This window comes from Trichechus manatus, unplaced genomic scaffold, assembly GCF_000243295.1.
Source record: "Trichechus manatus latirostris isolate Lorelei unplaced genomic scaffold, TriManLat1.0 scaffold00005, whole genome shotgun sequence".
NCBI lineage: Eukaryota > Metazoa > Chordata > Mammalia > Sirenia > Trichechidae > Trichechus > Trichechus manatus.
This window is the reverse complement of record NW_004443941.1, coordinates 6,583,893-6,609,159: the sequence shown is the minus strand read 5'-3', so window position 1 is coordinate 6,609,159 and position 25,267 is coordinate 6,583,893.

Sequence of the window (25,267 nt, the reverse complement as noted above, 5' to 3'; positions counted from 1 at the left end):
TACTGTTACATGAGAAACTATCTGTTCTGTAAGCCTTCACCTGAAGTACAATAAAATATTAAAAAAAAAAAAAAATGAAAGAAAAATTGGAAATTTACACAGCACCTATTGCTTTCTAATTACTACCTCATATATGATATATTGAATAGTTAATTGGTGACTTTGTATTTTAGGCCCATTTGCCATGGATGCTGGCAAAAAATATACAATGCCTAATTGTTCCATGAAGCCACTTCAAATGTAACCTCCTCTGAGCAGCCCTCTGATTGCTCTTAGTCCCTCCCCCCAGGCAAAATCGGCCCTCTCTCCTCTGTGCTTCCAAGAAACTCAGCCAACTTTACATACTTCTACGACAGCACTTATCACGTTGCCACCTATTTTAGGGACAGCATCTTATTCAACTTTGTATTTTCATAGCTAAGTGACAGTCACAGGTAAATGACATATAGTAAGTGCTTAAAATGGTAATCATGTGTAATTGGTAGTTATTATATATCCTCATTTATGCACATTTAGCAAGTTTTAGGAATTTATGTCTCTGTGTTCATATCTCCTTTATGTTTATAGTCAGCTTCTATGGGCGTTTCCTTGTATCCGAGGCAGTTGAGGGAATTATTTTTCTATGGTTTTCATTCAAGAATTTTTGAAAGGGTTCTTACTCATTACAATGACTACTATCATGGACAAAACTGATTCCCTGAAGCAAATAATAATTTACCTGCTTATTGTCTCTCTCCTTTAGTAGGATTTAAACTCCATGAGGACAGGGGCTTTGTCAATAAATGTTGTTTGGATGAATATTTGTAGATTCCAGCACCAAGGTCTAAGACAACAGCTTTCAATATTCCTTAATGATGTACGGAGTATTACAATGAAGCAGTTGAGTAATGATCAAGAGATGTACCCCACTGTAGACTAAGTGGAGTCCCTGGATGGTGCCAACAGTTAAGCGCTCGATTGTTGACCCTCAAGTTGGTGGTTCGAACCTACCCAAAGGTGCCTCTGAATGGCTGGCAATCTGCTTCCAAAATGTCACAGCCTTGAAAAAGCACAGTTCTACTCTGCAGCACATGGGGTCACCAGGAGTCGGAATTGACTCAACAGCAACTGGAAAAAAAATACATTAAGTATATTATGTTGCTCTGGAAATGTGTGTATTTGATATTTTGTAATGTGTTCTTGAACCCTTTGAGAGCATCTCTTCCAGAACTTTGATCCGGGAACCGCTCCTGGTCCTCAGGAGTGATACAGAGCAACACTGTCCAGCAGAAAATACAATGTGAGCCACATACGTACTTTTAAATTTCCTAGTAGCCCTATTGGAGCCCTGGCGGTACAGTGGTCAAATGACCGGCTGCTAATCAAAAGGTCGGCAGTTCAAATCCACCAGTCACTCCTTGGAAACCCTGTAGCCCAGTTCTACTCTGTCCTATAGGGCCACTGTGAGTCGAAATCGACCTGACGGTAGTGGTTTTTTTTTTTTCTGGTTTAGTAGCTCTATTAAAAAAAGTAAACCAAACAGGCGAAACTAATTTTAATGTTTTATTTAATCTAATATATCCAAAACACTATCACATTAATACATAATTACTATAAATAAAATTATTGATATTTTACATTCCTTTTTCTCAGACTGTCTTCAAAATCCAATGAGTATTCTACACTTACAGCATATCTTAATTCAAACAGTAAACTTAATCAAAAGGAAACATAGTTCTACCAAAATAATGAGTTGTGTGTAACAGAAACATAATTTATATTGTTTTCTGATTTTAAATTTAAATTAATAAAAGTTAAATAAATTAAATTTTTAGTTCCTCAGTCATACTAGCTACATTTCAAGAGCCCTTGTGGTACAGCGGTTAAGAGCTTGGCGGCTAACCAAAACATCGGCAATTCGAATCCCCTAGCCGCTCCTCAGAAACCCTATGGGGCAGTTCTACTCTGTCCTTTAGGGTCGCTGTGAGTCGGAATCTCACCGACTGCAACGGATTGGGTTTTCTTCTGTATTGGACAGTGCGGACAGTAATAGACCATTTGACCTGCCTCCTGGCCATACCTGATTGGCACAGCGGCAGCCTCCAGCTGAGCCAATCAGATTCTTTCTCTCTCAGGAATTTGAATCTTGAGCTTAGATACACAAAGACCAGCAGAAGTTTTGCGTTGCGTCACGTTAGTGGCAGAATTCCAAAGGGAAGGTTTGTGAGCAGCTGTTGCCAGGGTCCCAAGCGCTTCCTTGGCTTCCACCCTTCCAGAGGCCTGGGTGGTTGTTCAGTTTTTCTTTGAGTTCTGTAAGAGAGCCTCATACGCTTTCAATATGTTTTCTTTTTTTTCCTTGAGCCAGCTCAAGCTGGTTCCTTTTACTTGTAAAGACATCAATAAAAACTACAAAAGGAATCTTACCAATTTTCTTTATAAGGAGAGTCAAATAGAGCACAATTATGCAAAAGTGCACGTATTTATGCAAAACTGCTTTGACTACCTTAGAAAATTCATAATTGTCCAGGGTGTTACCAAGTCTCAATGGAATGGAGCAGAATGTAGAAAATTCAAAACAGTAAATTGATACAAAAAAGCATCTATTTGATTTTGGAATGCACTTCTGTGAATTGGCGGTGGGGGAGGGGAGAGTAGAAACAAGTTACGGCCTCCTAATCGTTTTATAGAGAATTTAATCAGCATGAATTCTCCAAGAATGACGCTGATCACACAGCAGGTGTTTGATAAATGCATGTTGATTAATTGATTTAGAATACACCAGCTGTCTGTGAAAGAATATGATCCACAATCAAACCATTTGACAGAAGAAAGCCAGGATGGTGTTTAAAATTAGTAACAACGTGGAATTCTATATGCAAATAATCCTAAGATGGTGTTGCTCTCTGGTCTCCTTCCTAGATAAGAACGAGATAATCACACTCTGCTTCGGGAAAAGAGGGTTTAATGTTTAAGGCTGTGAACCTAGGTAAATACATTTCCAGTCATTTGTTCCCGGTTCTTTTTTTGTGTGTGTGTGTGCGCTTTAGGTGAAAGTTTATAAAAACATATTAGTTTCTCATTAAACAATACACATATTGTTTTGTGACATAGGTTGCCAACCCTGCGACATGCCAACACTCTCCCCTTCTTGACCTTGGTTTCCCCATTTCCATTTGTCCAGCTCTCCTGTCCCCTCCTGCCTTTTCATCCTTGCTCCCGGGCTGGTGTACCCATTTAGTCTGATATACATGGTTGAGCTACACGTATTATTGTTTGGTTTATGGGCATGTCTAATCTTTGGCTGAAGCGTGAACCTCAGGAGTGACTTCAGTACTGAGTTAAAAGGGTATCCAGCGGCCATACTCTCCGGTTTCTCCAGTCTCTGTCAGACGAGTAAGTCTTGTCTTTTTTGTAAGTTAGAATTTTGTTCTACATGTTTCTCCAGCTCTGTCCAGGTGTTCCCAGTCCTGAGTAGGTTTCCGGAAGGCCTTTTGGTTGCAGAGAGGTATCAAGTGTCTATGTTGGTGGGGGTGGGAGGTAGGGGCAGAATGTGATCTCCTCTGATCTGAAGGAGCTTTGATTTTTCCTCCTTTTAGCATCAAATAATCAATATTTAAATTTCACAAGACAAAAAAGAGTTTTAGAATACCAGGTTAAAATGGGTGGTGCTGGTGGTTGCCATGGAGTTGGCTCCAACTCAGGGTGACCTTACGTATAACAGAACGAAATGTTGCCTGGTCCTGCGCCATCACTATGATTTTTTATATGTTTGAGCCCATTGTTTACCAAACATGATGTCCTTTTCTAGTGACTGGTCTTTCCTGATGATGTGTCCAAAGCAAGCAAGATGAAGTCTCTCCATCCTCGCTTCTAAGAAGCATTCTGGTTGTATTTCTTCTACGATGGATTTGTTTGTTCCTCTGGCAGTCCATGGTATATTCAATATTCTTTGCCAACACCACAATTCAAAAGCATGGATTTGAAAATGGGTGGAGGTGAGTCTAAACAAGCATTGGGATTTAACTGCCAGTTCACAGGAAATATAAGGAATGCACACAGGGATACAACCAGCCAAGTCCACAATGTGGAGAATTCTACGGGACAAATTACCTGGCTTTTTCAACAAATAAATCTATAATTATGTTGTAAATGGCACAATTACACCGTAGGACAGAGCAACCTCTGGTGAAATATTGTTCTAGTCTGGGTTCCCTAGACAAATTCTGAGGTGGAGAGTTGCATGCAGAAAATCTATTGGAAAGACACCTCTGTGAGGAACAGATTGGGCAGCAGAAAAATGGACCCCAGGAAGTTTCAACTGAGTCCTCAGTCATACTACTATGGGAAGGTCTGGAGCTAGAGTGGCTCTTCACAGTTGTTCCAGATTGAGACAAGGTAACCAGGTTTTGTATCTGCCTGAGCTTATTATTTGTCATGGGATGCCTTCTAGTGAGGGGTATAACTTTAGGAGATGTGGTTCCCTGCAGCCAAAGGTGTTCTCAGTTAGGGACGCAACTGTGAACCAGCAGTAGCTGATATTCCCAGTGGTGCAGTGGTTAAGCATCTGGCTGCTAACCAAAAGGTCAGCAGTTCAAATCCACCAGTTGCTCCTCAGAAACCTTATGGGGCAGTTCTACTCTGCTATAGGGTCACTATAAGTCAAAATCCACTTGACTGCAACGCGGTTTTTTTGGTTTAGGGGATGAGAACATCTGCCTGAAGAAGGAACCTTGATGGAGCCCAACAGTATTCACTACAATAATTCAAAACAGAATTAACTCCTAAAATTATTGATGACACATGGCTGTTATTCAAACCATAATATGTATAATAAATACTATTTTATTAAAAAATTCAACAATCACATTATCATAAAAGTTCTGGCTTTTTTATATCAAGTATCTTCAGTTACATATTTTAATATAGGGAAATAAATTATTACATGGCATTCATTTGTTAAACACTAAAAATACAGTAGTCCCCAGTTATCTGCGGTTCCACTTTCTGCAGTTTCAGTTACCCTCGGCCAACTACGGTCTGAGAATGTCAGTGGAAATTTCCAGAAATAAACAATTCATAAGTTTTAAATTGCATGCTGTTCTGAATAACGTGATGAAATCTTGTGCCATCCCACCTGGTCCTGTCCGGGATGTGAATCATCACTTTGTCCAGTGTATCCACGCCATATACGCTACCGCCTGTTAGGCACTTAGTAGGCTTCTCAGTTATCAGACTGACTGTTGAGGTATCTCAGTGCTTGTGTTCAAGTAACCCTTATTCTAATTAATAATTGTTCTATTTTATTATTGGCTATTGTTTTTAATCTCTTACTGTGTCCAATTTATAAATTAAACTTTATCATAGGTATAGAAGTATAATAAAAAATGCAGTATACATAGAGTTTGCTACTATCCCAGGTTTCAGGCATCCACTGGGGTTCTTGGAATGTATTTCCCACGGATAAAGGGGGATTACTGTACCACCATTTTTGGAGCCCTGGGTGGGGGTACTTTCTTTGCTTGGCTCTCAGGCTGCCATATTTGTTCTGCTCCTGTCTCATAGGCCACTCCCTCCCAGTATCCTCTGATGACGCCTCATCTCCTGGCCTCTGAATTTTGGAGTGCTTTAGGATTTAGTCCTCAGATCTCTTCTTTTTTTAAAATCTACACTGACTTCCTAAATTTATCATTCAGTCTCATGACTTTAAATATCATATATACTTTGATGACTCACAGATGTATATCTCCAGGCTGGTCCTCTTCCCTGAACTTTAGACTGGCATATCCAAATGCTTACTCAATATCTCTACTTGGGAATTTGTAGACACCCCAAACTTATGTTCAAACACAAATTCCTGACTTCCTCCCATTCCAATCCACTGCAAACCAGCTCCTCCCACAGTCTTCAAAAATCACAGCAAATAATAACCCCATCCTCCCAGTTGCTCAAACTGGGACTCATTCTTGACTTAAGAAAATTTCAGACATCGTGTCAATTTACCCATAGATACTTCATTGTGCATCTCTAACTGATAAGGACTTTTTTCCCCCACATAAACAGCATTTGTAAAATATTAAAATAATTCTTTAATATCATCTAATATCCAGTCTGTATTCAAACTTCCCTAATTGTCTCAAATGTCTTTTTATCATTGCTTTGTTCAAATGAGGATTGAAATAAGGGAGAAACAGTCAAATAAAATATAAAATATGTCAGATAGTAATCAATACCACAGAGTAAGGGGGTTGACGGAGCTAGCTGGCTGGATATTTTAACGCGAGGGTTCAGGAAAGGTCTTTCTAATAAAGTAACATTTGAGCAGAGGTAAGTGTTTTGAGGAGGGCATGACCAATGGCATCAAATGCTGCAAAAGCTATACATGTAAGGTGGGGACTCAGAATTGATCCTTGGTTATAGCAACATGGAGGTCATTGATTGCTTTGATTAAAGTTGCTTTTGTGGAGTGGTACAGGTAAAAGTGGCACAATGATTAAGCGACCAGCTGCTGACCGAATGGTTGGCTGTATGAACCCACCAGAGGCTCCGTGGGAGAAAAGACCTGGCGATCTGCTCCTGTGAAGACTGCAGCCTAGGAAACCCTACAGGGAAGTTCTACTGTGTCCTGTAGGATCGCTATGAGTTGAGATCGACCCGACTGCATACAGCAACCTAGGTAAAGGTCTGAATATTGAGAACAGGAGGAGAGCAAGGAGACATAATAAGTATAAGACAACTCTTTAGAGGAGTTATGCCGTATGGCAAGCTGACAAGTGGGGCACTGGCTGGAAGGGATGTGGAACCAATGGATGAGTTTTTTTTTTTTCTAAATGGGCACTTCTGCAGAATGTTTGATACTAATGGGAATGATTCAGTAGGGAGGAAACATTGGTGATCCAGGAGAGGAAACGATTGTTCGTTGAGAGGTGAGTATGTGAGATGGGATCAATCTAGTGTACAACTACAGGGGTTGGCTTGAGCTAAGAGTACAGACAATGTATCCATAAAAACAGGAGAGGAGACAGAGTATGTAGGCTCAAAAGCTGGTAGGCCAGTAGATGTGGTGGTGGCTGTGGAAGTTTTCATCCACTGAAGTAGGAAGCAAAGTCTTCAGCAGAGGGATCAGCTGTTGGAGAGTTAAAGAGAGAAAAGGCATGAAATCACCCTGTCGGAGAATAAATGGACTAGGAAATGTGCTGGGGCTACAGGCCCATTTGAGGCTGGGGTCACGAATTTATAGTATGTGCCCTTTATCCTGTGTGAGCTGGAAAAATACAAGGTGGTAGTAGATTTAGAACAAAAATATATAGATAATCTAAAAATAAGGACAATTGGGAAAACAGGCAGTCTTAAGCATTGAAAGTGAGAATGTAAACTGGTACCACCTTTCTGGAGGGTAACGTAGAAATATTGACGTAGTAATTTTTCTTTCTAAAATTTATCTTAAGGCTATGCTTGCACATTTGCATGAAAGATATAAGGGGACTCTTTGTAGCACTGTTTGAAATAGCAAAAGACTGAAAACAACCTAAATATCCATCAATAGGGGACTTAATAAGTAAATTATGGTACAGATATACGCTGGTATACTACGCAACCATAACAAAAAAACGATATAGAACATCACCATTTAAAAAACCTCAATGTAATTGACTCAGGTAAGGATTATCAATGGATACTAAAAACATTAAGTGAAAGGTAGTTCGGGAACAGGATTTTCATATGGTCTCAAAGAATTACCCCACAGATTACTTATTAATTACAAGCGGAAGAGCTCCCTCTGCACTGGAGAAATTTAATAGACACCACCTTGACCAAATGATCATTAGCATGACTACTAAAGGGACAAACTGCAGTTATGGGTCTTCTGATGTCATTCCATAGGAAGTACACACTTCTCCTATGATATTCTTGCCAAAAATGTCTAACCTGAATCTAAACATGATGAAGCAATTAGATAAACCCAGACTGTGGGACACAGTACAAGGTAATTGTCTGGATTGTTCAAAAATGTTAATGTCATGAAAGACACAAACCACACAAACAACAGGGGACATTACGGGAGACTAAAGATACACTTCTATTACATGCCGGGGTGGATTAACCAGTCAGCAAGGCACGAACAGGCTTAACTGCGTTCATTTACTAATCTGTCGTGCGCAATTTCACGAGTTTCACCACGTTAAAGATGTGGTGAAAAACACGTGAAACGGTGCACGACAGATTAGTAACTAAGCACAAGGCAGCCTGTCCATACCTTGCTTATTGGGTAATCCATCCCTGATTATATGCAATAAGTTAAGACTTCATTGAATCCTGGTTAGAAAAAAAATTATAATGGTCATTTTTGGAGGATAATTGGGGAAATATGAATATGGATTGTATGTCATTGTTGTTGTTAGGTGCCATTGAGTCTGTTCCAACATACAGCGACCTTGTATATAACGGAACAAAACAAGCCCCGTCCTGCACCATCCTGACAACTGTTGCTATGTTTGAGCTCACTGTTGCAGCCACTGTGTCCATCTATCTCGTTGAGGGTCTTCCTCTTTTTCGCCGACTCTCTCCTTTACCAGGCATTATGTCCTTCTCCAGAGACTAGTCCCTCCTGACAACATGTTTAAAGTATGTGAGACAAACTCTCACCATCCTCATTTCTAAGGAGCATTCTGGTTGTATTTCTTCCAAGACAGATTTGTTTGTTCTTCTGGAAATCCATGGTATATTTAATATTCTACATCAATGCCATAATTCAAAGGTGTCAATTCTTCTTTGGTCTTCCTTATTCATTGTCCAGCTTTTTCATGCAGATGAGGCAATTGAAAATATCATGGCTTGGTCAAGTGCACCTTATCCTTAAAGTGACATCTTTGCTTTTTAACACTTCAAAGAAGTCTTTTGCAGATGATTTGCCCAATGCAATACATCGTTTGATTTCTTGACTGCTGCTTCCATGGGCATTGATTGTGGATCCAAGTAAAATGAAATCTTTGACAATTTCAATATTTTCTCCGTTAATCATGATGCTGCTTATTGGTCCAGTTGTGAAGATTTCTGTTTTCTTTATTAGAAAATTAGGTGTGATCTATACTGAAGGCGGTAGTCTTTGATCTTCATCAGTAAGTGCTTCAAGTCATCTTCATTTTCAGCAAGCAAGGTTGTGTCATCTGCACATCACAGGTTGTTAATGAGTCTTTCTCCAATCCTGATGCCTCATTCTTCATATAGTCCAGCTTCTTGAATTATTTGCTCAGCATACAGATTGATTAAGTATGGTGAAAGGATACAATTCTGAAGCACACTTTTCCTGATTTTAAACCATGCAGTATCCCCTTGTTCTGTCTGAATAACTACCTTTGGTCTATGTACAGGTTCCGCATGAGCACAGTTGTTTTGGAATTCCCATTCTTCACAATGTTATCCATAATCTGTTATGATCCACACAGTTAAGTGCCTTTGCATGGTCAATAAAACACAGTAAACATCTTTCTGGAATTCTGTTTTCACCCAAGATGCATCTGACATAAGTAGTGATACCCCTTGTTCCATGTCGTCTTCTGAATCCGGCTTGAATTTCTGGCAGTTCTCTATCGATGTACTGCTGCAACCATTTTTGGATTGTTTTCAGAATAATTTTACTTACATGTGATATTAATTATATTGTTTAATAATTTCTGCATTCTGTTGGATCAACTTTCTTTGGAATGGGCACATACATGAACCTCTTCTAGTCAGCTGGCCAGGTGGTTGTCTTCCAAATTTCTTGGAATAGACCAGTGAGCACTTCCGGTGTCACATCTGTTTGCTGAAACATCTCGGTTGGTATTCTGTCAATTCCTGGAGGCTTGTGTTTCGCCAATGCCTTCAGTGCAGTTCGGACTTCTTCCTTCTGCACCACTGGTTCTTGATCATATGCTACCTCCTGAAATGGTTGAACATCGACTAATTCTTTTTGGTACTGTGACTCTGTGTATTCCTTCCATCTTCTTTTGATGATTCCTGTGTCATTCAATTTTTTGCCCATAAAACCCTTCCATATTGAAACACAAGGCTTGAATTTTTTCTTCAGCTCTTTCAGCTTAAGAAATGCCAAGTGTGTTCTTCCCTTTTGGTTTTCTGACTCCAGGTCTTTGCACATTTCCTTGTAATACTTTACTTTGTCTTCTTGAGCCGCCTTTTCAAATCTTCTGTTCAGCTCTTTTACTTCACCATTTCTTCCTTTTGCTTTAACGTCTCTACGCTCAAAAGCAAGTTTCAGAGTGTCTTCTGATACTCATTTTGGTCTTTTTTTAATCTTATCTGTATTTTTAATGTGACCTTTTGCTTTCTTCATGTATGATGTCATTGATGTTATTCCACAACTGGTATGGTCTTCAATCATTAGTGTTCAATGTGTCAAATCTATTCTTGAGGTCTCTAAATTCAGGTGGGATGTACTCAAGGTTGTATTTTGGCTCTCGTGGACTTGTTTTGATTTTCTTCAGCTTCCACTTGAACTTGCTTATGAGCAATTCATGGTCTGTTCTGCAGTCGGCCATGGCCTTGTTCTGACTGATGATATTGAGCTTCTCCATCGTCTCTGTCCACACATGTAGTCTATTTGATTCCTGTGTATTTCATCTAGCAAAGTCCACATGTATAGTTGCTGTTTATTTTGCTGACAAAAGGTATTTCCAATGAATAAGTTGTCGGTCTTGCAAAACTCTATCATGCGATCTCTGGCATTGTTTCTATCACCAAGGCCATATTTTCCAACTACTGATCCTTCTTGTTTCTAACTTTGGCATTCCAATCACCAGCATTATCAATGCATCTTGACTGCATGTTTTTCAGACTGCATAAGCTGGTAAAAATCTTCAATTTCTTCAACTTTGTCATTAGTGGTTAGTACATAAATTTGAATAAAAATTGTATTGTAGGCTTGTGGATATTATCCTATCACTGACAGTGTTGCATTTCAGGATGGACCTTAAAATGTACTTTTTGACAATGAATGTGACGTCATTCCTCTTCAATTTGTCATTCCTGGCATAGTAGACCATATGACTTTCCGATTCAAAATGGCCAATACCAGTCCATTTCAGCTCACTAATGCCTAGGATATCAATCTTCAAGTGTTCCATTTCATTTTTGACAACTTCCAATCTTCCTTGATTCATACTGTGTACACTGCATGTTCTGATTATTAATGGATGTTTGCAGCTGTTTTTTTCTCATTTTGAGTTCTACCACATCAGCAAATGAAGGTCCCAAAAGTTTTACTCCATCCACATCATTGTGCTCAACTCTCCTTTGAGGAGGCAGCTCTTCCCAAGTGGTATTTGGCATGCCTTCCAACCTAAGGGGCTCATCTTCCAGCACTATATCAGACAATGTTCCGCTACTATCGATAAAGTTTTCACTGGCCAATTTTTTCAGAAATAGATTGTCAGGTCCTTCTTCCCCATCTGTCTTAGTTTGGAAACTCCACTGAAACCTGTCTACCATGGGTGACCCTGCTGATATTTAAATTACCAGTGGCATAGCTTCTGGCTTTACAGCAAGATGCAAGCCACTACAGGGCAACAAACTGACAGAGGAATGGTAGATGGATTGTATAGTAGACATAGAATCAATGCGAACTTTCTTGGGTCTGATAATGGAATTGTGATTCTGGAAGAGAAAGTCCTTGTTCTAGGAGAAACATGCCAGTGGGCATTGTCATGCCGTCTGCAATGTGTTTTCAAACGACTCAGCAAAAACGAGAGACAGAGATAAAAGCAAGAGTGCCAACAACTTTTAACCATATATGAATCTTGATGAAAAGTATACGGGCATTCATTGCACTATTCTTTCAACCTTTTCTGTAGGTTTGGCATTTTTAAAAATAAGATGTTGTGGGAGAAAATAACAGACTATGAGTACTATAATTTTGTGAATGTTGTTGGAGCCAAGGTTTTTAGCATAAGTGAAAAGAGATGGAAATATAAATCAAAGTAGTCAAGTAAAAGTCCGTGACCATAACTTTGAACAATCTCCTATGGGACCTGCAGAGCCTCTGTAGGGAGAAAAATGAAATCCTAGGACCAGCTTTTTCTGTCCACAATATTTACCTAATATTTACATAGTTATAATGTGTCAATGCTCCTTAGAAGTTTTCAATTTTTAGAAGCAACCTATAGACACAACAGGGAAAATTTAATATGGTTACTGAAGAAAATATAAATGTCAACCTTTATAATGTGAAAATAAATGTAGAAGCATAGAAAATAGGAGGTAGAAGAGGAAAGAGAAAGGGGGGAAGAAGAGGGGAACTAATCTTCTACCTAACATAATGATTTATCAGTAAATCAAAAAACAGCAGTAAAGGCCCATTGCTTGGAACTAGGTAAATAACTCCCCAAAACCCTTGAACCAGAAACAGTTAAAAATAGCTCCCTCTGGGAAGCTGAGTTAGGGGTGGGAGAGGGTGAGGTAGTACACTACGATTTTTCATTGTAAGTCCCACAGACTAATTTTTTCCCACGGGTGTAACTGCTGTGGTAAACTGTTTAAAAGTTAGGAAGCTTTAATAAACAGAAGTGGCTTACAATTACTAATGCCTGTCCAAACACAATAAAAACTGGGTTTGCTGAACAGGGGAAGGAGGGCATATAGGAATGCAGCCATGGACATATATAGGTTAGGCTGTGGGTATTTTTACATACATATTTGTATGAACAGCATGTATATTCATATATACAACAGAGCACAAAGGGGGCACAGTCATAGATGCCCCCTAGACATATCCAAACACCTTGAGGGACTGAGTTACTGGGGCTGAGGGCTGGGGACCATGGTCTCGGGGCCATCTATGTCAATTGGCATAGCATAGTTCATGAAGAAAATGTTCTACACCCTACTTTGGTGAGTAGCATCTGGGGCCTTTAAAGCTTGTAAGCAGCCATGCAAGATACATCTATTGGTTCCATCCTGTCTGGAGCAAAGAAGAACTGAAGAAAACCAAAGACACAAAGAAAATATTAGTCCAAAGGACTAATGGACCACACGAACCACAGCCTCCACCAGCTTGAGACTAAATGAACTAGAAGGTGCCTGGCTACCACCACAGACCATCATGACAGGGATCACAATAAAGAGACCCAGACAGAGTGGGAGAAAAATGTAGAACAAAATTCAAATTCACAAAAACGACCAGACTTACTAGTCTGACACCCCCTGAGACCATAGCCCCCAGATACCCTCTAACTCACAACAGAAGCCACTCTCGAAGTCTAGCTTTCACTCGAAGATTAGACAGTCCTATAAAACAAACAATAACACATATGAGGAACGTGCTTCTTAGTTTAATTAAGTCTACAAGATTGCATGGGCAACACCAGCCCAAAAGGAAAGATGAGAAGGTAGGAAGGAACAGGAAAACTGGATGAATGGGAAAGGGGAACCTGGGCTAGAAAGGGGGCGAGTGTTGACACATTGCAGGCATTGCAACCAGAAGGGGGTAAAAAAAACACCTGGTTTTTAAATTATATCAGTTTTCTCAGTGGCTCCAGGGTGAGACTGGTTAATAGAGGATCCATCAGCATAAACAGCAGAGGAGCCTTATGTAAAGAGAGAGAGAAGAGATCAGGGAAAGGGAGAGGGGGAGTGACAGAGACAGAGACAGAACAAGCTTGTATTCGAATAGAAGGCTTGTTGTCAGAGGTAATTTTGAGCATGGTACTCATATTATTCAGGGGTTGGAGCTGGTTAGCTGCTAATGCTGCTGGCTAGGGACCAATTCTGAGAACCACTAGGAGAGCACTGGTTCTCAAAATTTATTATACATAAGAATCACCCGGGGATCTTGTTAAAATGTAGATTCTGATTCTATACTGGAGTGGAAATGCACATTCTCAGCAGATGTTCGAACCGCAACAAACCAGTTCGAAGCCCTACTACTATTGACTATCCAGCTGTGTCCCAGCAAGTAGGAACTTGGGCCAAAGCTCCGGGGAAAGATGGCAATTCATTTAGAAAGAGTGACATCCCCTGAGTCTCCAAAGGCATGAGATGCGCAGAACAGGCCCGCTCTGCAGACGTTGGAGGTGGTGGGAACGTCACGACCCTCACAACAGAGCACGGACCCGGGCTGACCAGGTACGGAGGAGAATCCCCCTGGGTACCAGGGACTCCTTTCTGAAGCACATGCTGCACCTGGTGAATTCTGGAGGAGCGATGAGGTCTTGCTTTGCTGTGGGTGAAGGCTAGGCTAGAAAAACACTGCTTGTTGTTGTTATAACCCACACTAGTCACAGCCTGCTCTTGCTTACAAAAACATGATAGGCACAGCTGATTTTATGGCCAAAATCATTAAGGGAGACAAACACCATTATATCATGATTAATGATACATTTAAAAACGAAAACATAAATGCTATAATGATAACTCTCAAATATAATCCAACAACAGAGTTTTGAATGGACAGGGATGCAAGGATAAACCTTTCTGGTTGCAGCATTATGGCGGATAACATGGGGTAGATTATACCATTGTCTCCAATTATTTGCTGTCCTCTTTATGAGAGGGTTATAGTCAGCACCCGGTTGCCAACAGATGTAGCCTTTATGGTCTGCTCTGGGCTATGGTATGAGTACAGAAGCGATGCATGTCCCCATGATGCAGAAGTATTAAGAGCCATCCCGTGGTTCAGCCATTAATCTTTCCTTCTGGGTGGTACAAATGGTTACGTGCTCAGCTGCTAACCAAAAGGCTGGCAGTTTGACTCTACCAGAGGCACCTCGGAAGAATGGCCTGGCTGTCTACTTCCAAGAAAATCAGCCATTGAAAACCCTAAGGAGCACAGTTCTATTCTGACACACACAGGGTCACCATGCATTGGAGCCCACTTGATGGCAACCGGTACTGGTCTGCCTTGGGGCTGGCGTGTCCCCCATACAGGCTGTTCCTTCAGTCTAGATCCTGGAGGGAAGCTCCCACAACAGAGCAGTAGCTAACATGTACAGCGAGTGAGAAATAAAGCTTGGTTGTTGTAAGCCACTGAGATCACTGGAGTTGTTTGTTCCACAACACAACCCAGTGACAGCTGTCTAATACACAGCACCATCTTTAAACTCCTAAGAGAGCAAGGGGAATCTCCAGGCCCCCAAGTGAAGGGAACTGAAACAAAGTAGGAGTGCCTGAAATTATGCTGTAACTATAAATAATAAGGAAAAAAAAAAAAAGGAGAAATGCAACAAATGAACCTAAAATATCTAGAAGAGGAAACGGGTAACACATCAAAGGCAAGGGAGAGAAAGGAAGATATTGAAAATAAAAAGCAGAAATGAATAAATTGAGTAATAGAAAAGCAGAACACTAAATACATGTACACAATGACTGGTGGCACAGTGGTGAAGAGCTCAGCTGCTAACCAAAAGGTCGGCAGTTTGAATCCACCAGCCACTCCTCGGAAACCCTATGGGGCAGTTCTCCTCTGTCCTATAAGGTCGCTGTGAGTCGGAGTCGACCCGACGACACACGACAAACAACATATCTATGTGTGACTTTATTATTTGTACAAATATTGATTTTCATTGGTTATCTAGTATGCATCTCATGATGACAGCAAGTGGCAGCCATTAAGAAAAATGAAGTTTCAGAAGGCCATCACAACTGTTATAAGCCTGTAAAATTCCATAATTCTGAAAAAAAAAAAAACCTTCTGAAACAGCATTCTAGAGTGGTAGCCCACAAAGTATAGTCATAAATTTAAAGTGTCTATACACATATGGCTTGGCTGCAAACCAAAAGGTCGGCAGTTGGAATCCACCAGCCACTCCTGGAAACTCCACGGGGCTGTTCTACTCTGTCCTTTAGGGTCTCTGTGAGTTGTAATCAACTCAATGGCAACGGTTTTGTTTTGTTTTTTTTAATACACATATACAAGGAGCCCTGGTGGTGCGGTGGTTAAGTGCTCAAGCTGCTAACTGACAGGTCTGTGGTTCCAACCCACCGGTTGCTCCGAGGGAAAACGATGTAGCAGTCCGCTTCGCTAAAGATTTACAGCCTTGGAAACCCTATGGGGCAGTTCTACCCTATCTTATAGGCTCGCTATGAGTCAGAATCAACTGGATGGCAGTGGGCTTTTGGGATACACATACACACATACACAGGAGCCCTAGGGGCCTAGAGACACAGTGGTTAAAGCTAACTGAAAGATCGGGGTAAGGACCCAAAGCCCCTGCCTGAGATCTGCTGCCATAAAGATGACAGCCTCGGAAACCCTATGGGGCAGTTCTCCTCTGTCCTATAGGGTCACCATGAGCCGACTCATTGACAGTGGGCTTGTTTTTTTTGGGTTCATACACATTATGCACACATTGGCAAGAAGCAGATAAATTTCATTTCCAAAGCTAATGTTTAAAGTTCATACGATTTATTTTTTTCATTAAATGTGATTTACTATACAATAGCATTTTGAAAAGGATCTTTAAGACGCTTTATGCATATTTGCCCATTGAGTCATTAGCTTGCTCAGCATTGCTCATTGCACGCTTTTTATGCCAGCTAACAAAATAGGCAATTCCCTCATTTTTGAGTCACGTAATTCCAGCCGCAAAACCCCAGGGAACTCTAACAAAGCACATGTTGAATTAGAGTGAGGGTGGAGGAACTATAAGAAAGTTAAAAAAAAAAACAAATCCACATCAGGTATCAAATGAAGGTAATGTGAGCTTTTTACAAACGCTTGTGGATATGCCTGGGTAGTATATGAAGGAAGTTAATTTGGGGACGTAACTGCATTATGCTGTTTTGCTCACTTGTCTGAAGATATTGCAGGATGCTAATTTATGTAGCTTTGTATTTTGGGTGACTCATTCTTCCTTCCATTATTTTAAGAAGACTTTATATATAATTAGTAAACTAGATTTTCTTTCTCTTATGAATCCCATTGCTTCTTCCGACCCAAACAAAAGGAAAAGGTTTTATTGTTGTTCCTTCTACCCGCTGCCAGTTTTGGAGATAAAAAATGTTTTTTAAATGGAAAGATGGAGCCTTTTCAAAATCCATGCTAGCCTTTTGTCAGGTTAACTATCCATGCGTCTGCCCCCGTCCTGTCCTGTCCTGTCCTGTCCAGTCTTCCCTTTCTCACCCGCCCTCCTCTCTCGCTCCTGTCTCTGCTTTGCGCTACTGCCATCTCAATAAGCCTCAACAGCAAGATTTCCTGAAATGATCAGAAAGTGCTTAGTGCTACATATTTGTCCAATCCATTCAGAGGTCATTTTCTACCAAACGTAATTCTTTAAAAATTATTTACCATCCGCCTGATTGACTGATAACATTACGGCGCCAGGTATTTTTCTGTTGGCTCAGTGCCACACTTGTGCTTTTGGACTCTATTCTGCATGCAGGCATTGGAAGTTTGCATATGGGACAGTTCCCAGAATCCTTTGCCACCTGGCTTCCAGTCAGGTTTGGCCAATGGGAGTTACTGGTGGGAGAGAAGCCGCCATTCTGGTCTAGCACCAGTGGTGGAGGTGTCTGGAAGGCAGTTTCAGCACTGGCCACGTGTACTGCCTGCAAGGGCCAGTCAGTGCAACCAGAGGGCTCCAGCCTAAGACTCGTAGCAGCTTCTTCATCTCTGGGCAGCATCTCTTCCTTTCTCCCCCTTTCTCCTCTAGCCTTCCCAGCACCTTTGTAACCATTTCCCAGTATTAAATCCCTTTTTGATTAACTATTGTTATGGATTGTGTCCCCACAAAATGTGTGTCAACTTGGCTAGGCCATGATTCTCAGTATTGTGTGATTGTCCACTATGATGTTAACATGTTAACTATGATGTTAATGAGGTAGGATTGGGGCAATTATGTTAATGAGGCAGGACTCAATCTACAAGACTAGGTTGTGTTTTGAGTCAATCTCTTTAGAGATATAAAAAAGAGAAACGAGCAGAGAGACAGGGGGACTTCATGCTACCAAGAAACGAGAACCAGGAGGGGAGTGTGTCCTTTGAACCCAAGGTCCTTGCGTTGAGAAGCTCCTAGACCAGGGAAAGATTGATAACAAGGACCTTACCCCAGTGCCAACAGAGAGAGAAAGCCTTCCCCTGGAGCTGACACCCTGAATTCTGACTTCTAGCCTCCTAGACTTTGAGAGAATAAATTTGTTTGTTAAAGCCATCCACTTGTGGTATTTCTGCTATAGCAGCACTAGATTACCAAGACAACTAAACTATATAGAGTGATTTCTACTTTCTTGAGCAGACTGACTATAGACCAGGCTGTTCCACAAACTACCAGAGCTTTGGAGACTCAGATGTTTATAAATGAAAATAACGTAATACTTCTCTAGAAACAATTCCTCCCCACAAATTGGTATCAGAAAAGTTTCATGCAATCCTCAGTCCTAGCATATGATGCTCCACCCAAAGACTTTGGTAGCTGACCCAGATGCACTGGATCACGGAGTTTGGCTAAGCCCTGTTTCATAGGTACAAATGGGTATGGTTAGGCACCCTGGAAAGTGGTTATGAGCAACAGTTAAAATCCTAAGGCTCTGGGCAATACACATGGCTGAGCGTCACTGCTGTTCAGGAATAACCCAGACCTAGGTCTCAGGGGCTGGTAGTATTTTGAAAATTCTTTGGGAATATTTAGTACTTTGCAAGTCAGGAAGGAAAGCTTGCAGGGCAATAGATTTCAGGCACCTTACTGAAGATAGAGTAGTGGCTTAGGTGTTGACCCACCTAATTCTTCATCTGTTTGACAAATGTGTCCAGTAGGATGCCCTCAAAGAGCCCCGGCGGCATGCTGGTTAAGCGCTTGGCTGCTAACTGAAAGGTTGTCAGTTTGAACCCACCAGCCACTCAGCAGGAGAACAATGTGGCAGTCAGCTTCTGTAAAGATTACAGCCTTGGAAACCCTATGGGGCAGTTCTACTCTGTCTTACAGGGTTGTGATGAGTCAGAATCAACTTGATGACACACGACAGGACTCCATCAAAGTTTATTTTCAGTCTTCGTTTCACAGAGTAGGGACAGAGATGGGAAACCCAAAGGGAATGGTGGTAATTAGAGTTAGATTTCCTGTGAGTGATTAAGGCCACACTGAAGAGAGTGCCTGCAGCAGCCATGACTTCTGGTCTCAACTTCCCCACTGTAGGATGAGATGATGTGTTTATCTGGGTAGCGACCCTATAGGACAGAGTAGAACTGCCCCACAGGGTTTCCAAGGAGCAGCTAGTGAATTCAAACTGCCAAACTTTTGGTTAGCAGCCATAGGTCTTAACCACTGTGCCACCAGGGCTCCATTTACCTGGGTGACTCTTTACTTAATATTTATCTCCCCCCTTGACCTCTGTTTTTGCTCATTATTTATTTTCAGGACCTAGCAAAATGCAAAATGTGTTCATTCGTTCAGTTCCTCATTCATTCGATAAATATTGAATGCCTATTGTAATCCAAGGAGCCCTGGTGGCGCAGTGGTTAAATGCTTGGCTGCTAACAAAAAGGTCAAGGGTTCAAACCAACCAGCAGTCTGTGGGAGAAAAGATGTGGTGATCTGCTCCTTGAAGATCATACAGCCTAGGAAACCCTACAGGGCAGTTCTATTCTGTCATATAAGGTCGCTGTGAGTTGAACTATGGCACACCACAATGACTAATGACATTGAGCATCTTTTGATATGCTTATAGGCCATTGATTTTAAACTCAGAAGGTCTGTTCAAGTCATTTGCCTATTTTTTATTGGATTGTTTGTCTTTTTGTTGTTGAGTTGTATAAGATCCTCATATATTCTGGATATTAAATATCAGATATATGACTACTAAATATTTTCTTCCATTCTGTAGGTTGCCTCTTTCTTGGTAAAGTCCTTTGATGCACAAAAGTTCTTAATTTTGATGAAGTTTATTTTGTCTTTTTGTTGCTTGTGCTTTTGGTGTCATAACTAAGAATCAATTGTCAAAAACTAGGTCTGGAAGCATTATCCCTAGGTTTTCTTCAAGAGTTTCATGATTTTAGTTCTTACATTTAGATCCTTGATCCATTTTGAGTTAATTTTCATATATGATATGAAGCATGGGTCCAACTTCATTCTTTTGAATGTGGAGATCCAGGTGTCCCAGAACCTTTTATTGAAAAGACTATTCTCTCCCCATTGAATGGCCTTAGCAACCTTGTCAAAAATCAATTGACCATAAATGTATAGGTTTATTTCTGGGTTGAGATTCTATTCCATTGGTCTGTATGTATATACTTGTACAAGTACCAACTATTTTGATTACTGTAGCTTTATAGTATATTTTGCAATCAGGAAGTGTGGGTCCACCTAATCTTTTTTTCAAGATTGTTTTGGTTATTCGAAGCACCCTGCAATTCCAGTTGAATTTGAGGATTGGTGTTTCCATTTCTTCCAATAAGGCTGTTGGAATTTTGTTGGGAAAAGTACTGAATCTATAGATCGTTTTGGATACTACTGACATCTTTATAATATTAAGTCTTCCAATCCATGAACACAGGATGTCTTTCCATGTATTTAAGTCTTCTTTATTTCAGCAATGTTTTATAGTTTCCAGTGTATATGTCATTCACTTCCCTGATTACACTTATTCAGAACTAATCTTTTATAATTGTTGGGCATTAAAAAAAAATATTGGAATGGAAAAAGTATCCTTTATTAACAGTTCTTCAAGGTTTTTATTTTAAAACAACTCTACTGTAATACCAGCATTTTTTTTTCCATTTAAAAAATAAAAAAACTATCATTTTTTAGGAATTGCCTTATGGCACGTAATAATAATATTGAAGTAGATAAAAAGCATTACATATTTATTCTGAAACATAAAATGACTGGATATCATCCAGTTCTTTTTATGAGCTAAACATACTTCTGAGAATACACTTCAATAGAGATGTCACATACACAAAAAAATTACAGACAAATCTGATTTATGAATACTAGGCACAAAACAAGTAAAATACTAGAAAATCTATTTCAAAAATACATTAAAACCTAATATAATTGATGTAATTGGCCTCACTGAATTGTACATGCGAAAAAATGTTGAAATGGCAACTGTGTGTTATCCATATTTTTACAATTAAAGAAAAAGAGAAAAAAAAAAAACTAATCCAATAAGGTCAAGGTGAATTTACCTTAGAATGCACAACGGATTTGATATAAGGAAATCTATTAATAAAATAACCACATCAGCTGATTCAAGGAGAAAAAACATAAGATCTTATTAGATGTTGAAAAGCCACCTGATGAAATTCAACACCCAATCATATTCTTAATAAAAACTATTACTACATAAAATTAAAATAAACATGACAAAGAGTATTCCAAATAAAGTTAATTATACTTAGTGACAATTCATTATTTATCATAATCATTATTAAGTGTTTCATATTATTATATCACTTTTAGCCAATTTGATGAGATGTGAAACAGACATAAGAGAAATAAATTGTGGAAAGGCAAAATTCAAAATATCGTGATTTTTTTCATAGTATATTACTGTATATCAAGAAAATTAAAAAGAAACAACTCATAGCTATTAGAATTAATAAAAGAATACAGAGATATATAGTCAACTGAAAAAAATCAATATATTTCTGTAAAATCATCAAAAACCAATTAAAACATATGTAAAATGAACCTGTTCCCAAGTAAAATTCTTAATGAGTGATCTGCATGATATCTATAAGGCAAACTCCAAGACTGATTGACAGATACAAATTTAGACTTAAATAAATAGGAAGAAATCGTGTTTTTCAGTAGAAAAGCTAAATACCATAAGGATGTTGATTTTCTCAAATTAACTTATAGGTCTGATGTAATTCTAATCAAAACATTATTTTTTTGGAGGCCTTAAGAATGATAATAATATTAATAGGAAAAAACAAAATAGAAAATATTAAAAAATTATATTATCTGATTATATACCAGATAATAAAATACATTATTATTGTGAAAAAAAAAATGTCTTTGACTAATCTGCCCTCCCTCCTCCCCCAATATTAAAATACTTACAGTGACCCTATAGGACAGAGTAGAACTGCCCCCACAGGGTTGCCAAGGAGCAGCTGGTGGATTCAAACTGCTGACCTTTTGGTTAGCAGCCATAACCCTTAACCACTGCACCACCAGGGTTCCCAAATACTAATTCCCTAAGATCTTTCCCATCCTACGGCAGGGTTTTGGTAAACGTAGAAGTCTTCTCCTTCCTGTGGTCTGCCATCTGGTGGCCTAATCAGCAACTATGTTTCCACTGCCACAAGACTGCTCCTTTTGCCTCTAACCTTAAGGCTGGCTGGTCTCCTTTAGTTTACAGCTCTTGCTAGCTAACCAGGAAATCAGAGACCCGTGTCTGGGTCAAAGGGCATTAAATGGCACCTTCCAATCATACTTAAAAGTGCTCCTATATAAACAGCATGAAGTCTGGGATGGGAAAAAATGATAATGGTTGAAGTACGATGCTTCCACTTTTATGTACGTTTGCAGATTTCCATAATAAAAAGTTAAAAATAGAAACAAAACAATGGACTCATTGCTCCCACAAATAAACGGCCAGTTAATATATGAAAGAAACCACAATCTCAATAGTTAAACAAAAGCAAATTAAAAGAAGTATATGTTTTCTTTATCTTTCAGATTAAAAAACAAAGCAATCGTTTTTATTTCTGAAGGAAAAAAAACCCATTGCCGTGGAGTTGATTGCGACTCATAGCAACTCTACAGGACAAAGTAGAACTGGCCCATAGGGTTTCCAAGCAGGGGCTAGTGGATTTGAACTGCTGACCTTTTGGTTAGTCAGCAGCCGAACACTTGACCACTGTGCCACCAGGGTGAGGGTATCAGTTGGTACATCATTTTGCGGGCAATCTGGTAATGCTAATAAAAATCTTGCTGTTCCAGAAATGTTTCATATCCTTAAACCCAGAATTCCATTTCTATCTTATGAAACTACTCAGGCAAGAATGCAAAATATATATGTACATGGATGTATGTTGTAGCATTGTTTATTAAGAGCAAAACAGTGGAAATGAGTAAGATATTCATTAAATAAATTAAGGTACATAACAGAATACCATGCATCCATCTTAAAACAGTCTCTTTGTATTCACGTAGAAAGACATCCTTGGAAAATTAAGAAAACAACTTGTATAAACAGGAAGGGCCTCATATTTGGTTCAATAATATGTTATATAGGTACATCTTAAAAAACACGGAGGCTGATAACCAATTACGGTGGTTTTCTTTAGGTGGTGTAAACGTGGGAAACTTTCACTTTCTTTATCGTATGTCGTCATTGTTGTTAGTTGCCATGGCGTCGATTCTGACTCACAGAGACCCCATGTGTGCAGAGAAGAACTGTTCTGTAGGGTTTTCAAGCGGTAACCTTCTGGAAGCAGATTCCCACGTCTGTCTTCTGAGGTGCCTCTAGGTGGTTTCAAACCGCCAGCCTTTCAGCTAATAGTCAAGTGCTTCATATTTGAATGTTTTTTCAATGCACATACATTGCTTTTTCAACAGAAAGAGCAATAAAAATAAAATTCTAAAATAAATAAAAGTGTGTTTCCCTGCCATCCCTGAGAAATGTTCTCTTATAGATCCCAACTCCTACTGCTTCTCAATGTAGATTAGTACCCTACCCGACTGTGTAGGTGGAAGACGCTTTTGTCATCCTTTTTTTGGAGTCTCGATCTCGATGTCTTTGGTTCCAAATAGGAATCTTGAAGTTCTCTTCACCATCTTCCTCAGCCTATTCTAAAAGGAACTATATCAAAAAGGGCACTCAGTGGCTTCCTTAAACTATCCCAGAAGGATAGAGCCCAAACGTGTGGTCTCCACAGCGGGTACACAAGACGATCCACTGACACTCCGGAAAAAAAAGACTAGAACATCAACTTACATGTACCTGTATTTTATCTAATCTGTTGTTAATTTCAACTTACAAGTTTTGTTTATAATTTGCAATTATATGGTTGTTAATATTCATATAAGTATGTACGTTGTTATTAGCTGTCATCAAGTAGGTCCCCAACTCATGTCGACCCTACACACAATGGAACGGAGCGAAATGCTGCCTGGCCCTGCTCCATCCCCATGATCGGTTACAGATCTGACTGTTGTGATCCATAGGGTTTTCATTGGCTGATTTTCGGAATAGATGGCCAGGCCTTTTCTCCTAGTCTTAGTCTGGAACCTCCGCTGAAACCTGTTTTGCATCATAGCAACACTCAAGCCTCCCCTGATGGATGGTAATTGTGCATGAGGTGCACTGACTGGGAATTGAACCCTGGTTTTCTTCATGCAAGGCGAGAATTCTACCACCAAGCCCTCCCATGTACACACATATACATACATATATATAAATAAATACATATTCATAGATTAAGGGGGATGTTCAAAAATTTTTTTATTCATGTAGTATCTGATCAAAAAAGATCAGAGACTGTAAGTGTAGGCTACAGCTGCTTGAGAAAACTAAAGGTAGAGCTAAGGTACATATAAGAATATTCCATAAATTAATTGTCTTCCCCAAAGTCACTAATATAGTAGTTGAAAGAAAAAAAAAAAAAACAGTAACTCTTTTTGTTAGAAGACAGAATGGAAGACAAATGTAAGCATCAACTCAGTAGGTGATAAAAGGTAGAAGTAAAACAGATGGGCAAATTATCTACACATACACAAAGTTGACCATTAAAACAGTGGAAATTGTGAAAATTTTCTTTTTAATACTGAAAATAAGCAAACTGTCATACAGTTGGAATTTAGAATATACCATACCAAGATCCCTATATTCTCAGTATCTACCATAGTGCTTGGAGCCCTGGTGGCGGAGTGGTTAAGAGCGTGGCTGCTAATCTAAAGGTCAGCAGCTTGAACCCACCAGGCGCTTCTTGGAAACCCTGAGGCAGTTCTCCTCTGTCCTATAGGGTCCCTATGAGGCGGAATCGACTCGACGGCAACAGGTTTAGTTTTTTTGTTTTTTTTTACCACAGTGCTTGGCACATAATATGCACTCAATGAATCAAAAGAGAAAGGATTTATAGGCTATAGTATTTTACATCTAATGCATGTGTTCAGACACTATTTGAAAAGTCAATATATTTTTATTTTTTTCTCTACTTTCATATTTTATAGATTAAACCAAAAAAAGAGAGAGAGAGAAAACCAAACCCACTGCTGTCCAGTCGATTCCGACTCATAGAGACCCCATAGGACAAAGTAGAACTGCCTGCCCCCTAGGGTTTCCAAGGAGCACCTGGTAAATTCGAACTGCCAACTTTTTGGCTAGTAGCTATAGCTCTTAACCACTATGG